This window comes from Mauremys mutica, chromosome 7 (assembly GCF_020497125.1).
Source record: "Mauremys mutica isolate MM-2020 ecotype Southern chromosome 7, ASM2049712v1, whole genome shotgun sequence".
Lineage (NCBI taxonomy): Eukaryota > Metazoa > Chordata > Testudines > Geoemydidae > Mauremys > Mauremys mutica.
Genome location: NC_059078.1, coordinates 61450235 through 61465139, shown reverse-complemented (window position 1 = coordinate 61465139; position 14905 = coordinate 61450235). Strand labels below are relative to the sequence as shown.

The 14905-nt window shown below is 47.0% G+C and overlaps 1 protein-coding gene across 2 annotated transcripts in view; it reads right to left on the bottom strand.

The window, feature by feature from the left end:
• Positions 1-14905, bottom strand: part of WDFY4 (WDFY family member 4) — a 285705-nt gene that overhangs the window by 242251 nt on the left and 28549 nt on the right. The window contains exons 1-2 of one of the 2 annotated variants that reach the window (XM_045025800.1): positions 14773-14864; positions 8926-9105 (exon numbers count right to left, since the gene is read on the bottom strand). The gene's annotated coding sequence lies outside the window, so the exon portion shown is untranslated. Of the gene's footprint in view, positions 1-8925; positions 9106-14772; positions 14865-14905 lie in introns of those variants that run through there. The other variant, XM_045025801.1, reaches the window with a different exon arrangement.

The following is a 14905-nucleotide window of genomic DNA, read 5'->3' as shown; positions in this document are numbered from 1 at the left end:
CTCCCTTCTACTACTCTGCTGTGCACAACTGGCCTGGGTCTATCACACCAGTCAGAAAGGCTAATCAGCCTCCCAAGCTCCACAGTTATTTTTCTTGCTCTTCTATTAATCCCTTTCACTTTGTACACATCTGTTGGGTGTCAGCATGCTCCAAACAGGATGCAGAATTTATATGCAGTCTCACAGGACCCATGTAGAGAGGCCTCCCTGCTCCAAGACATGATCCCGCTGGTCATGAATCACCAAATCACATGAGGTGAAGTCCTGGCCCCACTGAAGTCAATGGCAAAATTCTGATAGACTTCAGTTGGGGCCAGGATTTCACCCAATGCCTCTTATCCCACTGTGAGCTCAGCTGTAACTTGCTGTCCGCTATCACCCTTAAGTCTTACTGCTTCCCACGTCCTTCCTGGCCATTTGGGCTCGATCCTGCAGGATGTGGAATGCTCCAGCCCCGAGCCAGAAAATCACGTAAGCATGTCAGTGGGACTGCTCACGTGCTTAAAGTGAAATGCCTGCTTCAGTGCATTGCCGGATGGGGTTGTCCTCCTTGGAGCTGTCATCTGTAATGAGATGATTGGAATAGCTTTGCATATTGATCACTGGTGAAGGACAGTGGCTCGCAGCTCAGCCTGGAGCAGCTCCCCTATTCTGTGTCCCTCCCCACCCCGCTCAGTCACGGCTTGCCACCCCCATTTTCTGTGCTTCCTTGCCTCAGTTCCCCTCCAGCTTTTTCCTCCTCATTCAGCCCAGTTACACACACACACACACACACACACACACACTCCTCTGCCCACCTCACTCCCTGTCTATTCCATTTGCCATCATCACCACTTCCTCCTTGGGGCAGTTCCACGCTGGCAGCCACCTAACACCATGCAGCATAGCTGCCACCAGGTGCAACTGCAGCTCAGCCAACCGCGTGCAATTCAGGCTGGGCCACGGGAATGCATAATACCGGGCTGTCCCGCCTCTGCCTTGAAAGGTGGCATTGGGGGGAAATCAGGGAACTGCAGACTGCTGAAGACAGCAGGTTCCAGTTACTATTTTCTACCATCTTTCCTTACAATCGTTTAATTGTTACATCTAAGCTCTCTACTCATTGCTGAGAACAACCCTCACAAGCGCAACATGGAAATGCTATAGAACTAGCATAGGCTTTACCTCTTAGACAGAGGAAACAGATCGAGTACTAGGTTAGGACTCGTGAGACCTGGGTTCTAGCCCTGGCTCTGCCGCTGGCCCACTGGATAATCTTGGGCAAATTGCATCCCCACTCTGTGCCCCATTTGTAAAATGGGGATGAAGATGATAACCTGCTTTGTAAAACACTCTGATATGTATGGATTAAAAGTGAGGTATTATCACTAGAGGGTAGCACCCTTCGAATGGACAGCTCAGCCCACAAAGGCAACAGTCAGAACCTTGCCACCACTAAGGCTAGCTCATGCCCCTGCAGGCCAGAGTCGGGGTGAGTGGCCCAGTGTGGGGGGAACTGCCCAAAGTAGGGGAGTGAGTCTTCCCGTAGCCTGATTTCCACTAAACTTAGGCCCACGGGGTGCCCTTTTGGTGCTGCAGGCAGGGGCGGCTCTAGCATTTCCGCCGCCCCAAGCAGGGCGGGAGGCGCTCTAGCGGTCGCCGTCCCGCGGCTGCGGTGGACGTCCCGCAGACGTGCCTGCGGATGCTCCACTGGAGCCGCGGGACCAGCGGACCTTCCACAGGCATGCCTGCGGGAGGTCCGCCGGAGCCGCCTGCCGCCCTCCCGCTGGGACGCCGCCCCAAGCGCGCGCTTGGCGCGCTGGGGTCTGGAGCCGGCCCTGGCTGCAGGCAGGGGACGCTCTATGGTGCCCTAAACGTATTCTCACCCTGAAGTCACTGCCTCGTCCTTATATCCAGAATGTCTGCTCCCTGCCACAGGCCACTGTGAGGTCACTGCCTCACTCTTGTATCCAGAGTCATAACACTTAGACAGAGGAAATCAGGGTTTTCCAATTCTCACTCACATCAGTAAGGTTCTGCCCACTGACACCTTGATCATTTCCTGGAATTTTGGAATTAATCAGATGCATTTTTCAAAAAATTACCACGAGACAGACAGAGAAATGCCATAGAGTTGAATGTAAGGGCTCACTTCACTTGCCCAATTTATTAGTACATGAACTAACATGAGAGCAGACCCTTTAATACAACATTACACTCCACACACAAGTTAATATATAGAAAAACAATGGCATACTTCCTATACATACAAGTTTTTTTTCTACATGGGCTGCTTACTCTTGATTCCAGATAGTTAATAAAAATGTTAAAGGCAGTATAGCCAACCCAAGCATTCAAAATTAATGGGCCCCGAAAATCATGAGCTTGGCTTAAAAATCATTAGATTTTAATACTAAATTTGACATTCTTTCTATTTGCTACCTGCTACTTTCTGAGCTAGAGAGTGTCACATTTCCAAGCTTTTCTCATCAACACTGAGAGCTAGAAATGTATTTATTTTTAATGAAAGTTGAGATTTTCATATATTCACATGACTCTCGGAGCTGGGACTTTAACTTAAACACCAAATATCATGAGATTCACAATTAAATCATGAAAATTGGCAATGCTGTAAAGGGTCAATGAATTTTGAAAAATTGGAAAAATTTCCATGAGAAATTACAATATTTCAGCATTTGTTTTTATCCCAATCTGGGGAAAAAAGTCAAAATATCAAAAAGTTTAATGTAATAAAGTTCTGAAAATTTTTGGTTCAGAAACATCAGAAGATTTCAATAGTTCCAAATAAAGGAAACATTTTGACATTTCTGAATCAACATATTTTGTTTCGATTTGTGAACCAAATTGAAACACTTACTTTCAGGTTGGCTGGATATTAATCTGCTTTCCCTGAGGTGCCCTGGTGCCTTATGGAAGTTGTAGTTTTTAGTGGCTCATGCCCCCATTCTTCTTTATGGGCTGTGTTTTCCAGCCAAACAACATCTCCCATGATGCCCACTGGTCTCAACTTCCATGATGCACCACATCAGTTCAACCAGAGAGAAGACCACAATGCACCCTGGGAGATGTAGTGCAACCAAGGAGCTTATAGTCTAATGTATAATATGGGACATGAGGCAACATAGGAAATTAATGGTGAATTGACCCAAAATGAAATAGTCAGCATCGATATGTTGGGGATGATACAAAATAGTTTATTTTGATTTTCCCAACAGAAAACATTTCTGCTGGAAAATTTCAATTTGTTCTCCTGAAACTTTCTTTTCTGTTGAAAAAATATTTTGAGAGAGAATCCCCAGCCATCTATACTAAACATATGTTAAATTCCCTCACCACAGCCAGATTAAACAGTTAAAGCTTCATGCTCATTTGCTCTCCAGCACGTATGCTGCTTGTTTACTATTGGCACTTTGCCTAGCTTGGGCACTGAAACCAGCCTGGTCGATTTCAGTCCATGGTTCTCACACAGTAACCCAGGGCTCCAGTGATGGGGATATTTTTACCATTTCATGGCTGTTCAGTGGCCCATGTGGAACAAACTGGTGGTCATAGCACTAGTCAATACTCTTTGCTAGAAGTCACAGCAGGAAGGCAAAGGGGAAATGGACATGGAGACAGAGCTATGAGGTTAGTTCTGTACCTTTGAGTCAGGGCTGTAGGCCAGGCACCAAAGGGGAAGCTTGCTCCATCACTGTGAATAATCAGGAGACATCAGTCTCCAAGGCTGTTGATCTGGCACTTGTCACCAGTATCCAGTTTTTAAAAAAAATAAGTAATTAATTAAGACAACATCATGACATAGGCAGAACGTGTGCAATGACAGCACTGCAGAAGATAGTCAGGAAGACCTCGTGCCCTATGACTGAGCGGGAGGAGCGTTTGTCATGCTTTATTTTTGGCTCTGGTAAGATGACATTGCTTAGCCTCAGCCCACTTCTGAGATGCATATTGCCTCAGAAGAGTCTTGACTTTTCCAAGGGGGCTAATGAAAAGTGTGTTCAGAGCCAGTTGTTGTCAAAGACGCAGCCCTTGCCCTTCGCAACAAGTCCAAAGGGCATCCCTTCTTCATAACAGTCGTCTCACTACCTTGGGGGTGGCACTGCAAAAGCTAAAGCCAGTTATTACCAGCAGGGAGAACACTGGAGTTAGGTATTTTTCTGCCTTTATGGCTGGATCCAACAAATGCTTATTCAGGTGGGTAACACAGTATAGTCCAATGCAACTCGGCAGGATCACTTCCATGAGTAAAGACCAAAGATGGTCCAATGATAATAATAAGCCTATCTACCTTTCATATGACACTTTTCATCAGTAGACATCAAAGCACTTTACAATGGAAGTCAGGATCATTATCCCCATTTTCTAGATGGAGAAACTGAGGCACAGGGCAGTCAAGTGACATAGGCCAGTGGCAGATCCAGAAATAGATAAAATTATTTGATAATTGACAAATTTATGAACTGTCTCTTTTTTTAACTAATGATTTAACTTTTTTTTTTATTAGCCCAGCTTAAATGAGGCCTACTCACATGAGTAAGGCACTGAAAGATTGGTCCCATAGGGTGAAATCGTGCCCCCTACTGAAGTCAATGAGAGTTTTACCAGGGACTTCAGTGGGGCAAGGATTGCCCCCAGTGTCTATGATTCTGTCATTCTGAGCCTGTAAAGTTAAGTAAAGAGAGAGGAAAACACTAGACAGTATTAGTGGCAGGTACCTAATCAGGGCTGAAAATATCCTAAATTGAGATCATTATGCAACCCAAAAAGCCCAGGCTTGGTTACATTCCCTTTCACTTAGAACACAGTTCACTCTTTCTATCCCAGAAGTAGAATTTATATAGGGAAACCACCATAGGCGGTGTGATCTATGGGCCCGTGGTGCCTGGGCACCAGGAATATTCCTGGCCCAGAGTCCAGCTCCTACACTGTTTGAGGCTGGGTCTCTCCCTCGGCCCCACCTTCCGTCCCTGGGCACTGCCCCCTGTGCATTCCCCGGGCGATTTAAAATGGCCCCGGGACCACCACCACCACCACCGGCAGCACAGCGGAGCTGAGCAGCTTCCTGCCTGCTCGCTCCATGTGGCTGCTGGCCCCTCCCTGAGGCCCCTGGGCGGGGTGGGTCGGGTTTGTGTCCACGCGCACTGCTCCTACCCCAAGCACTCCTGCAGCCAATAGGAAGCTGCGAGGGCAGTACCTGGGGGCAGCAGCACACAGAGGCCCCCCGGCCCGCCCTGCCTAGGAGTCCCAGGTAAACACCCCCTCCCAGAGCCTGCACCCCCACCTTTCCCACACACCCCCTCCCACCCCCAAACTCCCTCCCAGAGCCTGCAACCCAGACCCCCCACCCAAAGTCCCTCCCAGAGCCCAACCTCTCACCCCTTCTGCACCCAAACTCCCTCCCAGACCCTGCACCCCTCCTGTACCCCAATCCCCTGTCCCAGCCCAAGGCCTGCACCCCAGACCTCCTCCCCCAACCCAAACTTGCTCCCAGAGCCTTAGGCAGGTGGGGGGCAGAGTTTGGGGGGGCAGGCTCTGGGCGTTCTGGGCACCACCAAAAATTTCTACAAACCTGCCACCCCTGGAAACCACTGATGTCTAAATCTAGGTGTACATGTCATCTCTTCAAAATGGAGGCTACAGCCTATCCCATTACTGATACCTCTAGTCTAGGGGGAAGATGCATTAAACTTCAAGCCAAGAAACACTGAGTTAGTCCAGTCCCAACTCTTCCGCTGACTGCTGTTGAACAAATATTTCTCTTTGTAGTGGTCCCTTCGTAAATCATAATAGTCCCTTCTGGCCTTAAAATCTCTGAATCTCTTGAATTTTCTATTCCTCTTAAAAGATAATTATTCCATTGGAAAGATCTGCTACCACGGAGCTAGCATCTGAGGCCACTAACCCAGTGGTTTTCACCCAGACCCCTGGGTCCACAGACTATTTCTCAGATTTCAGAAGTGGCCCACACTGCCATTCAAAATGTCTTAGGGGGCCACAAATGAAAAAAAGGTTGAAAGCCACTGGTGTAAACAGTTTTAAGAGGCCTCTTGTGCTTGTGTTACTGCCCACCTTTAACACTGATGGTGGTCGCTCGGGATCTAGCTATTAAGCACTCTTTTCTTTTTAGTTTTGACAAGTTATGAAACATTTTTACATACCAAGATGACATGGAACAAGAGTCTTTAAAATACAATAGTTTTTAAAAGGGACATGAAAGTAAAAACATACAACAGGCCCATTGCTGTTATTCCGAAAGTGGCAGCAAGTAAAAAAAAAGGGGAAATGATACTTACTAGCACAATTTTATCTTTTGTTCTAAATGACATCTGTCTGAAATCACAGTGCAAAGTGGCTGGGCCTTCTCTGACTGAAAAGGGGCAAATGGAAAATGGGGTCTGGCGGTGAGAAACAATCAAAGAGCCTCACTAGTTGAAATAGTGTAGCTCTTCTTTTGTGGTTCACTTTATCGAGAATAAGTTGTACCTACATAGGACCGATCCCCACACTAGACCACATTTTGGTCTACTGTTCTATTCTGTCTACCAACTACCAGCCTGCTCAGAGCTCGAGAGATTCAACCAAATGATCTTGTGAAATGAGAAAATAGTCAGTTGGAGACAAGTCCCAAAGTAAGATGCTGGATCAAAACATCAGGGAAGTTTGGTTCCAAACTCTGCAGCCTGGGTCTCTCTCCATAAGCAGTTCTCTGCTCTGACTGTACAAAAAACCCCCATGTTCTGGTAAGCATCAAAACCAAGTAGGTCACTGAATCAAAGCTGGAAGCATTCTTGGGTCCCCTACTCCATTCCTCTCCAGCCAGCAAGAATCATAGAATCATAGAATATCAGGGTTGGAAGGGACCTCAGGAGGTCATCTAGTCCAACCCCCTGCTCAAAGCAGGACCAATTCCCAACTAAATCATCCCAGCCAGGGCTTTGTCAAGCCTGACCTTAAAAACCTCTAAGGAAGAAGATTCCACCACCTCCCTAGGTAACCCATTCCAGTGTTTCACCACTCTCTGAGTGAAAAAGTTTTTCCTAATATCCAACCTAAAATCCAAGGACCACTGTTCTCCAGTAGAATACTCAGAGACCAATTTTAAATGCTCCAAATGACGAGGCTTCAACCAGCTCCATTGAGAGATTATTCTACTGCCTGATAGATCTCACTGACTGAAAGTGTCTCCTGATATTCAGTATACATTTTCCTTTACTTAATTTAATTCCATACACTCTAGGTCTATTCACTCTTAGGTCACTCAATTAATACATAAATTAACAGATTGCAAAGCCAGAAGGGACCGTTGTGATCATTTAGTCCTGTATAACAAAGCCCAGAGGAGAATTTCCCCAAAATAATTCCTAGAGCAGATTTTGTAGAAAAATGTGCAATCTTGATTTTAAAATTGTCACTGATGGAGAATCCACCACGACTCCTCTCCCGCCTGGTTGTTTGTGCCCTTCCATGCTTGTTGAGGGCATCCTATTCCCTCATAACTGTCAGTTGGTCAAATGCTACATATTTACTTTCCTTTATCATTCCATTTAGTCAGTCTCTTCTGTCTCCTAATCATCTTTGCTCCTCTCCCCTGAATTTCCACTGATCTGATCCGTTATTTACAACTTTCAACCATGCATCTAGTGTTTGAACTGGGAATAATATTTCACAAGGAAAATCTAAAAACATATAGATTTACAGTGTGATCCCAGACCATATGCTATACAAAAACTAAGAACTTAGTTAAGGTTGCTAAGTGCAACTCCCCTCCCACCCTTTGTCTTGTCTCTTTAGATTGTAAACTCTTTGAAGAATGGCCTGTCTCTTCTTCTGTGTTTGTACAGCACCTACCACAATAGGGCCCTCTCTTGGTTGGGGCCCCTAAGTATTCTCTAAACAAAAATAAGAGAAGATGGACTATTAAACATACTGATAAATGTGGAGACAGTTGTACATTGTCTGAAGGACAGGTGTCTTTTCATAGGAAACGGTTCTTGGTTTCTGCAGCATGTGATTAACATAACAACATGCCCAATTCAGACACAGTATGAACAGGTGTGACTCCGTTAAAGCAAATAGATTTAAATCAAGATTGAATTTGGCCCAATGTGGTGTTCTTATTAGACCACATTTCAGTTGTGTGGGTGGTTTGCTGCCTTTATTTCAAAGCAGGCCTTTCTATACTGCATTTTGGCAAATCATTAATTCTTTCTTGGGTTCTTAAGGGCTTCTCTGTTTGCTTTTCTTTGAACAGCTTTTCCGTGCACAACAAAAGCATAGTTATGGAACGTTAATGTTTGGCCTGCTTTCGTTCTTTCCACTGGAGGGGGGAGAGGGGGGAGAAGCTTGCAATCACCTTGTCAAGTTAGATTCTGCACTAATATACCCTGTACCCCTGTTGGAGTCAGTCGGAGTAGCATGGGGGATAATGCAGTGAGGAATTGCACTTATAAGGTGCTGTCCAGCCGTCAGTGAAATATTGTTCCCTGGTGCTAAGTAAAACATTGGACGCTGCTAGTTACCCACAGACAGTCTAACAATAAAAGCTAATCTCTGAGAGAGACCCTCAAGAAGAGCAGAATGGAAGCCAGGTCAACATAAATCACTAAAAAAATAGAAGTATATGAGAGTTGGAGGCAATTACAGCAAATCAAACAACTCTGCTAAGAACAGCAGCCGATACATTCTGCACCTATAATCCTTCTGCTGTCCCTAGAATAAAGAACACAGACACGTGTGTATCCCTGCTGTTCCACTCTCTCCCGACAGCCCAACCCCATGTTGAACTTTCACAAAAGCCGCTGCCATTTGAAACGGACTCTATCAAAACAAAGTGTTTGGTCAGTACAACAGACGCCATCTGCTTTGCTACAGCAGTGAACCCGTCACTTCCAATTCCAAAGCAAATCTGAAAAGCAGGTGACATACCTGGGCATGCAGGTTCAGTGACTTCCAGTGCTAGCAGTTGCTATATCCAGGATAACCGGCTTTTCTTCTTTTGTCTGTGACACAGCTGTCCTGCCAGGCATCTTAAAGCGTTCAACAGCTCCCACTCTGCTCTTTAAACTTTCCACTGTGAATCACTTGGTTAGCTACTGTGCTTATTTCCTGGGGAAAGCAGAAGTGGAGAAGCACAAAATGAACCACAAGCTACTGGAGCCAAGAGGCACTCAAACCAGCTCAGATGACTCAGAGCAGCTCAGCTGGTGTATAGAGCTGCCAGGAAGATGGGCTTCTTTCTGGTCCCGTACATCAGAGATTTTCCTTGTTCCAGCATTAACAAATAAATGGTTTTTTCTTTACGGTTTGCTGAATTGCTAGGGCAAGGTGCTGGCTTGATAGCCCTGGAGACTGAAGCCCTCTCTCTCCATCCACAGGACATGGGCAAGAAGCAGCAGGAGCTTCCCACACCAGTGCGCCTCTGATCTGGAGATGTCACCTCTAAATGCTGTTGAGTCTTTGGCTGCCCCGCTGAGCTTGCTAACAATGGGGTTGTTCGGTGGCTTTATGAAGCCGACAACGTAAACTGCAATGATGACACAAATGAACTTGGTGACCCACCTAGGAATAAAAAACAAAGGGGGTTTGCCTCCCCCTACTCCCTTTCATAACAACAGGCCTGGATGGATTTTTGTTTAGCTTTTAAGCTTGCCATTTATTTTATTTATTTTTTTAACATTAGAAATTCACGTATTTTCTAGTCTGTTCCACCTGGCAGATTTTGTGGGCAACTAGAGAACTAGGATTATGTCATAACAGATATCAAGCAAGTGAAACCTGATTAATTGAGGAGGGAAGGGATTTTATTCAAGGCGTTTAGATCCTTTTGGTTTTTGTTAACACCTATTTAACTCAAATGCCTGAAAAACAATTGGGAGAAAAGATGTCCTTGTTAAACCCCCACCCTCTTCCAGCAAAGCCAGGGCAGAGCAGACATGACACTCCTGATATTTCCAAAGCCACATGCCCTCACGGTACTGTATGGAAAGGACTCTGTGTCTGGGGCACAGCTGATTTAACAGGAGAGAGCAGAGGATTTTCCTCTTCTCCCCAGCCACTGGCAGCTCCGTTTCCACACAGCAGCATGCCTGGTGCACAACATGTTTTCCTTGCTGCATGTGCGAGTGCAGTAAGTTACCAAGGAGGAAGGTAGTGATGGAGCCAGCAGCAAGTAGGCCAAGTTCCTCCCTGGTGTAAAACCAGTGCAGGTTAGTCCAGGGATTAATCCAGCCCTGTAGCTGTAAAGCAAGCAGTACTGCACCAGTGGATCCTGAGAGAAAACAGATTCCATGCCAGGCCCCACAGACAGATATAGGCCTTGGGCAGATCAGGGTTTGGAAGGGGCAAGCTCCACAAACTAGGCTGCATTAGGCCATTAGCTAATTCCTTCCAAACCCCAGTCAGCACAAAGCCACACAGGCAAAGTACAAGACAGAGGGGATGAGGCTCAGGCAGAGAGAAAGAGTTTGCACGGCCCAGGAGAGAATTTCACAAAACGTGCCTCTTGCCTCGCTCTGAGACAAGCCTGAATGTTACCATTTGCGCTTATATTTCCCCTTTTCAGTCAGCTTAAACCACAGAGCCGAAAGTTGTCTGTTGCTGTCAGCTGCAGCCATGTGATCAGGTGCCTGTTCTCAGGCTGTTTTCTGCTATCCCATGGGGAAGCCCTCGCCTGGTGGTGCTCTGACCTCTGGGAACAACAGCGCCTGGCGAGGAGGTCTGTGCTTTGGGGAGCTGGGAGAAAATCTCCCTCACTGAAAGCCAGAGTGTAGAAACCACCCCGTTTTTCTCTTCATTTTGCATAGAGGCCAAAGCACCCCTGGGTCTCTCACATCATCCCCACATCACTGCAGCAAAACAGCAGTAATCAGGGAGTAAAAATTGCACAAGGGAGGAAGGATAAGTTTGCAGCTAAGATATTGGCCTGAGCATGGGGTTCAGCTCCTAGCTGTGGCCCAGAGCCCCTTACCCTGAGTATGTCATCTAGCATCCTTTTGTCTCAGTTCCCACATCTGTAAGATGGGGATCATAATTCTCTTTCTCCCACCCGCCTCTGTTTAGACTGGGGGCAAAACTGTCTCACACAGTGTGTTCATGCAGTGCCTAGCTCTGGTCTCCACTGGAATGTTTACTGCAATAATCCCCATTGCTTTAGCAAGGTCAATGCCTAACTCCATCAGTGTGTACTGGAAGTCAGCATGTAACAGAGGCGATCAGCTTTCTGAACTGGAGAGAAGAGGGCCCAGCCCTGAGTGCCTTCCCCAGGCAGCATCCCCAGTGATGTCCATGGGTGCCAGACCTCAGTAGAGAGAGCAGGATTGGGTCCCGAGAGCCGGACATGATTCCGGGTCAGATTTCGGTGCCATTTAGTCTTATCGGACACATGGATAAGCTGTAGAACAATGAGGTTGAGACTGACCCAAGGACACCTGCAGAGGCAAGGACAGGACCAAGGAGTCCTGGCCTCCATCCAGTCCAGTCCCTTGCTCTGTTAGAGCCCACACCCGTATCACCACACCATGCGACATAAATCGCTGGCTGTACACAGCATTCTGTTGACATCAGAATGGGACAAGGACCCGACCAGCACAGAAGCAGCTGGTGGGCTCTGTAGCCATCTCCTGAGTCCCTAGCGTCTTGGTGGGTGAACAGCAGAACAGATCAAGTCATTGCCAGTCTGGCCTGCACCTTACAGGAAAGGGATACTGACGGGCTGCATTAGCCAAGGAGCACCAGACTCATTTGCATTAAGGCAAGGCCTCTCCCAGAACTGACCAGAAGGTCACTCAAGATCAACTGAAGAGCATTCCTAGGACGAGTATCAGAGGGGTAGCCGTGTCAGTCTGGATCTGTAAAAAGCAACAAAGAGTCCTGTCGCACCTTATAGACTAACAGACGTATTGGAGCATAAGCTTTCGTGGGTGCTCCAATATGTCTGTTAGTCTATATGGTGCCACAAGACTCTTTGTTGCCTATTCCTGGGACAAAAACCTTGATCCCTGCACGGCTGGGCATCCTCAGGCTGGCTTATCCTCTGAAGACTTTTGGGGGCCTGCTCAGCACATTTGAAAAAGCAGGCGATGTGTGGTTATATGAAGCCAGCAACGAAAGCTAATGGCTGATCTGCCTGAAATAAGCAATCGCTTATACAGAGCCTGCATCCTGCTTCCAACTGGATGGGCAGAGCCAGGCATGATGCAGCATGATGCTAAGAGCTGGAGAGAACCCCAGTCCCTTTATATTCTAACCAACCCTGGTCTCTTCTCCCTGCCTTGCAATCACTTAGCCATCCATACAAGCTAGCTGCCATTTCCTTTCTCCCAGCTTGGTGCTCTCAACAGCTGCGTGTTTCCTCTGAAAGGACATTTACAGTGAATTTAAAAGCAGGTGTCCCAGAAGGACGCTGCCTTGCAGAGCTAGCCACTCCACCCCTGGCCTTCAAAGCAAATATGGCCACGACAACTTCTAGTGCAGCTGCCAGGACTGCCCAGGTGGAACGACTTCATCTGCCTAACCAACAGTTCAGCCCCAGTGCAGAAGCAAATGGGGTGGAACGTCACTAGAAAAGAGCCTGGCTTTGTTCCGACAGCAGCAGGCTGGTGGCCATGTCCCCTCCCCACACACTCAAGAGAGAGATTACGGCCATCCTGGCCCAGCAGCACATGACCCACTGTGCATTGGTAAACAGCCCTGCCCGTAAGAAAGAAATTGAGTCTCAGGCACCATCTCAGAGCGCCCAAGAGTAGACTTGGTTAGAATGCTCCATTCAAAACACTCTTTTGGCCCAAATCCTCAAAAGCAGTTAGACTCCTAACCTGCAGGCCTTTGAGAAGCTGGGCCTCTTTTCTAAAACAAACCTTTCTTTAAAATAAAACAACTTTTCCCACAACAGAAACAAAATTTAAATATTTGGGTTTGGTTTCCTTCCCTTTCTAACTCCACCCCCACCCCTTTTTCCCTCCAGTGGCACTGTAGGGTGGGGGGAAGGGAGATAAGGGGACAGCCCCAAATATTCAGTTTTTGCTTTTCTGTCAGAAAACTCTGAACATTCAAACTTGTCAAAGCATGCTTGCCATTTTCCAGCCAGCTCGCCTCTGGGCGTGGCTGGTTTGTCAAGGATTTTATAGTTGCCACTCAGTCAGAGAAAGGGGTTTTGCCAATGTGATGCAAAGATCTAAAGGCTGAAAGGTGTGCTGGGTTCCAGAATCCTCCCTAAGGTTTATGCCCACGTCTGGCATGAGGTTATTTCCTGTGAGCACAGGTTGTGCTGTTCTCTTGGTCACTAAATGAAAGAAATTCTTCCCCACAACCTGTTGATGCTTTGTTAATTGAATAACGATTGTGGCTGCATTTCTCACACAGCTCATAGTTTTGCAGACATTTCCACTGAGAAAAAGAGAGATTTCCCCTGAACTGTCTCAAGGTAAAGTTGTGCTAAAGGGCTAATGCTGCGGTGACCCCTGCTCCAAAGGGGACTAAAGTACATGATACAGCAGATTTGTTCTAACATCTACAGTAACTCCTCGCTTAACGTTATAGTTATGTTCCTGAAAAACGCTACTTAAAGCAAAACAATGTTAAGCAAATCCAATTTCCCCATAAGAATTAATATAAATAGGGGAGGGGTAAGTTTCCAGGGAATTTTTTTTTGCCAGACAAAAGAATGTGTATATACACACACACAGTATATGTTTTAAACAAACAATTTAATACTGTACACAGCAATGATGATTGTGAAGCTTGAGTGATGTGGTGGAGTCAGAGGGTGGAATATTTCGCAGGGAATGCCTTGCTGCTAAATGATGAACTAGCACTTGACTGAGACCTCAAGAGTTGTTAATGTAGCCTCACACTCTACGAGGCAGCACGAATAGAGGGAGGAGACACAACATGGCAGAGAGAGACAGAGACTCACACACACTGTGTGTGTGTGTGAGAGAGAGAGAGTGAGAGAGACAGACAGACACACACACACCATGTATGTGAGAGAGACACACATGCATTGCCCCTTTAAGTATGCTGACCCCACTCTAAGTACATTGCCTTTTTAAGTAGATCAGCAAGTTGAGAAAGCAGCTGCTGCCAGCAAGCTCCCTCCATCCTGAGCCCTATCCTGTTCCCTCCCCCAGCTCTGTGGAGATGAGCTAAAGGAGTGGGAGGGTGGCATGAGGAGGGGTACACCCTGACATTAGCACCCTCCCACCCTGCACAGCAAGCAGGAGGCTTGTGGGAGCAGCTCCAAGGCAGAGGGCAGGAGCAGCACAGGACAGTGGGGGGAGGGACAGCTGAACTGCTGGGCAATTGATAGTCTGCTGGGCGGCTGCCACACAGGGAACTTAGGGGAGTGGGGAGCTGATGGGGGGGTGCCAGTTCACCCTGGTAGCAAGCCCCCACCAGCGAGCTCCAACGGGCTGCTCTTCCTGCAAGCAGTGGACAAAGCAGGCAGCTGCCAAACAACATTGTGCAATGCTCGCTTATAAAACTTTAAATGAGCATGTTCTCTAATTGATCAGCAATGTAACAACATTAACTGGGACAAGTGAGGAGTTACTGTATCATAAAATCCTCTGTGAGATCACAGAGTGGGCTTGTACAATTGCTATTATTTGGTTACAGGTGCAGCTGGGTTAAAGATTCATAATGCCTGAGCTCCTGCAGAGGAATTAATGAGTGACTGCAATACTGAGGGTTCAGACATTGGCTTGAACTTAAGGAAAAACCCCTACATTTAATCAAAGCCATCAGTCCCCCACACCACCTGGAAATCAGTCTCACCTGAAATCACTAGCTTGTGAGCTTCAGCCATTCCTTTTCAAGTGCTGTCTAACCTCCCCACCCCTGGCACACTGGTAGGATTTGGGGGGGAGGGGTAAACAGCCCAGCAGCATTGCCAACTCTTGCAATTTTA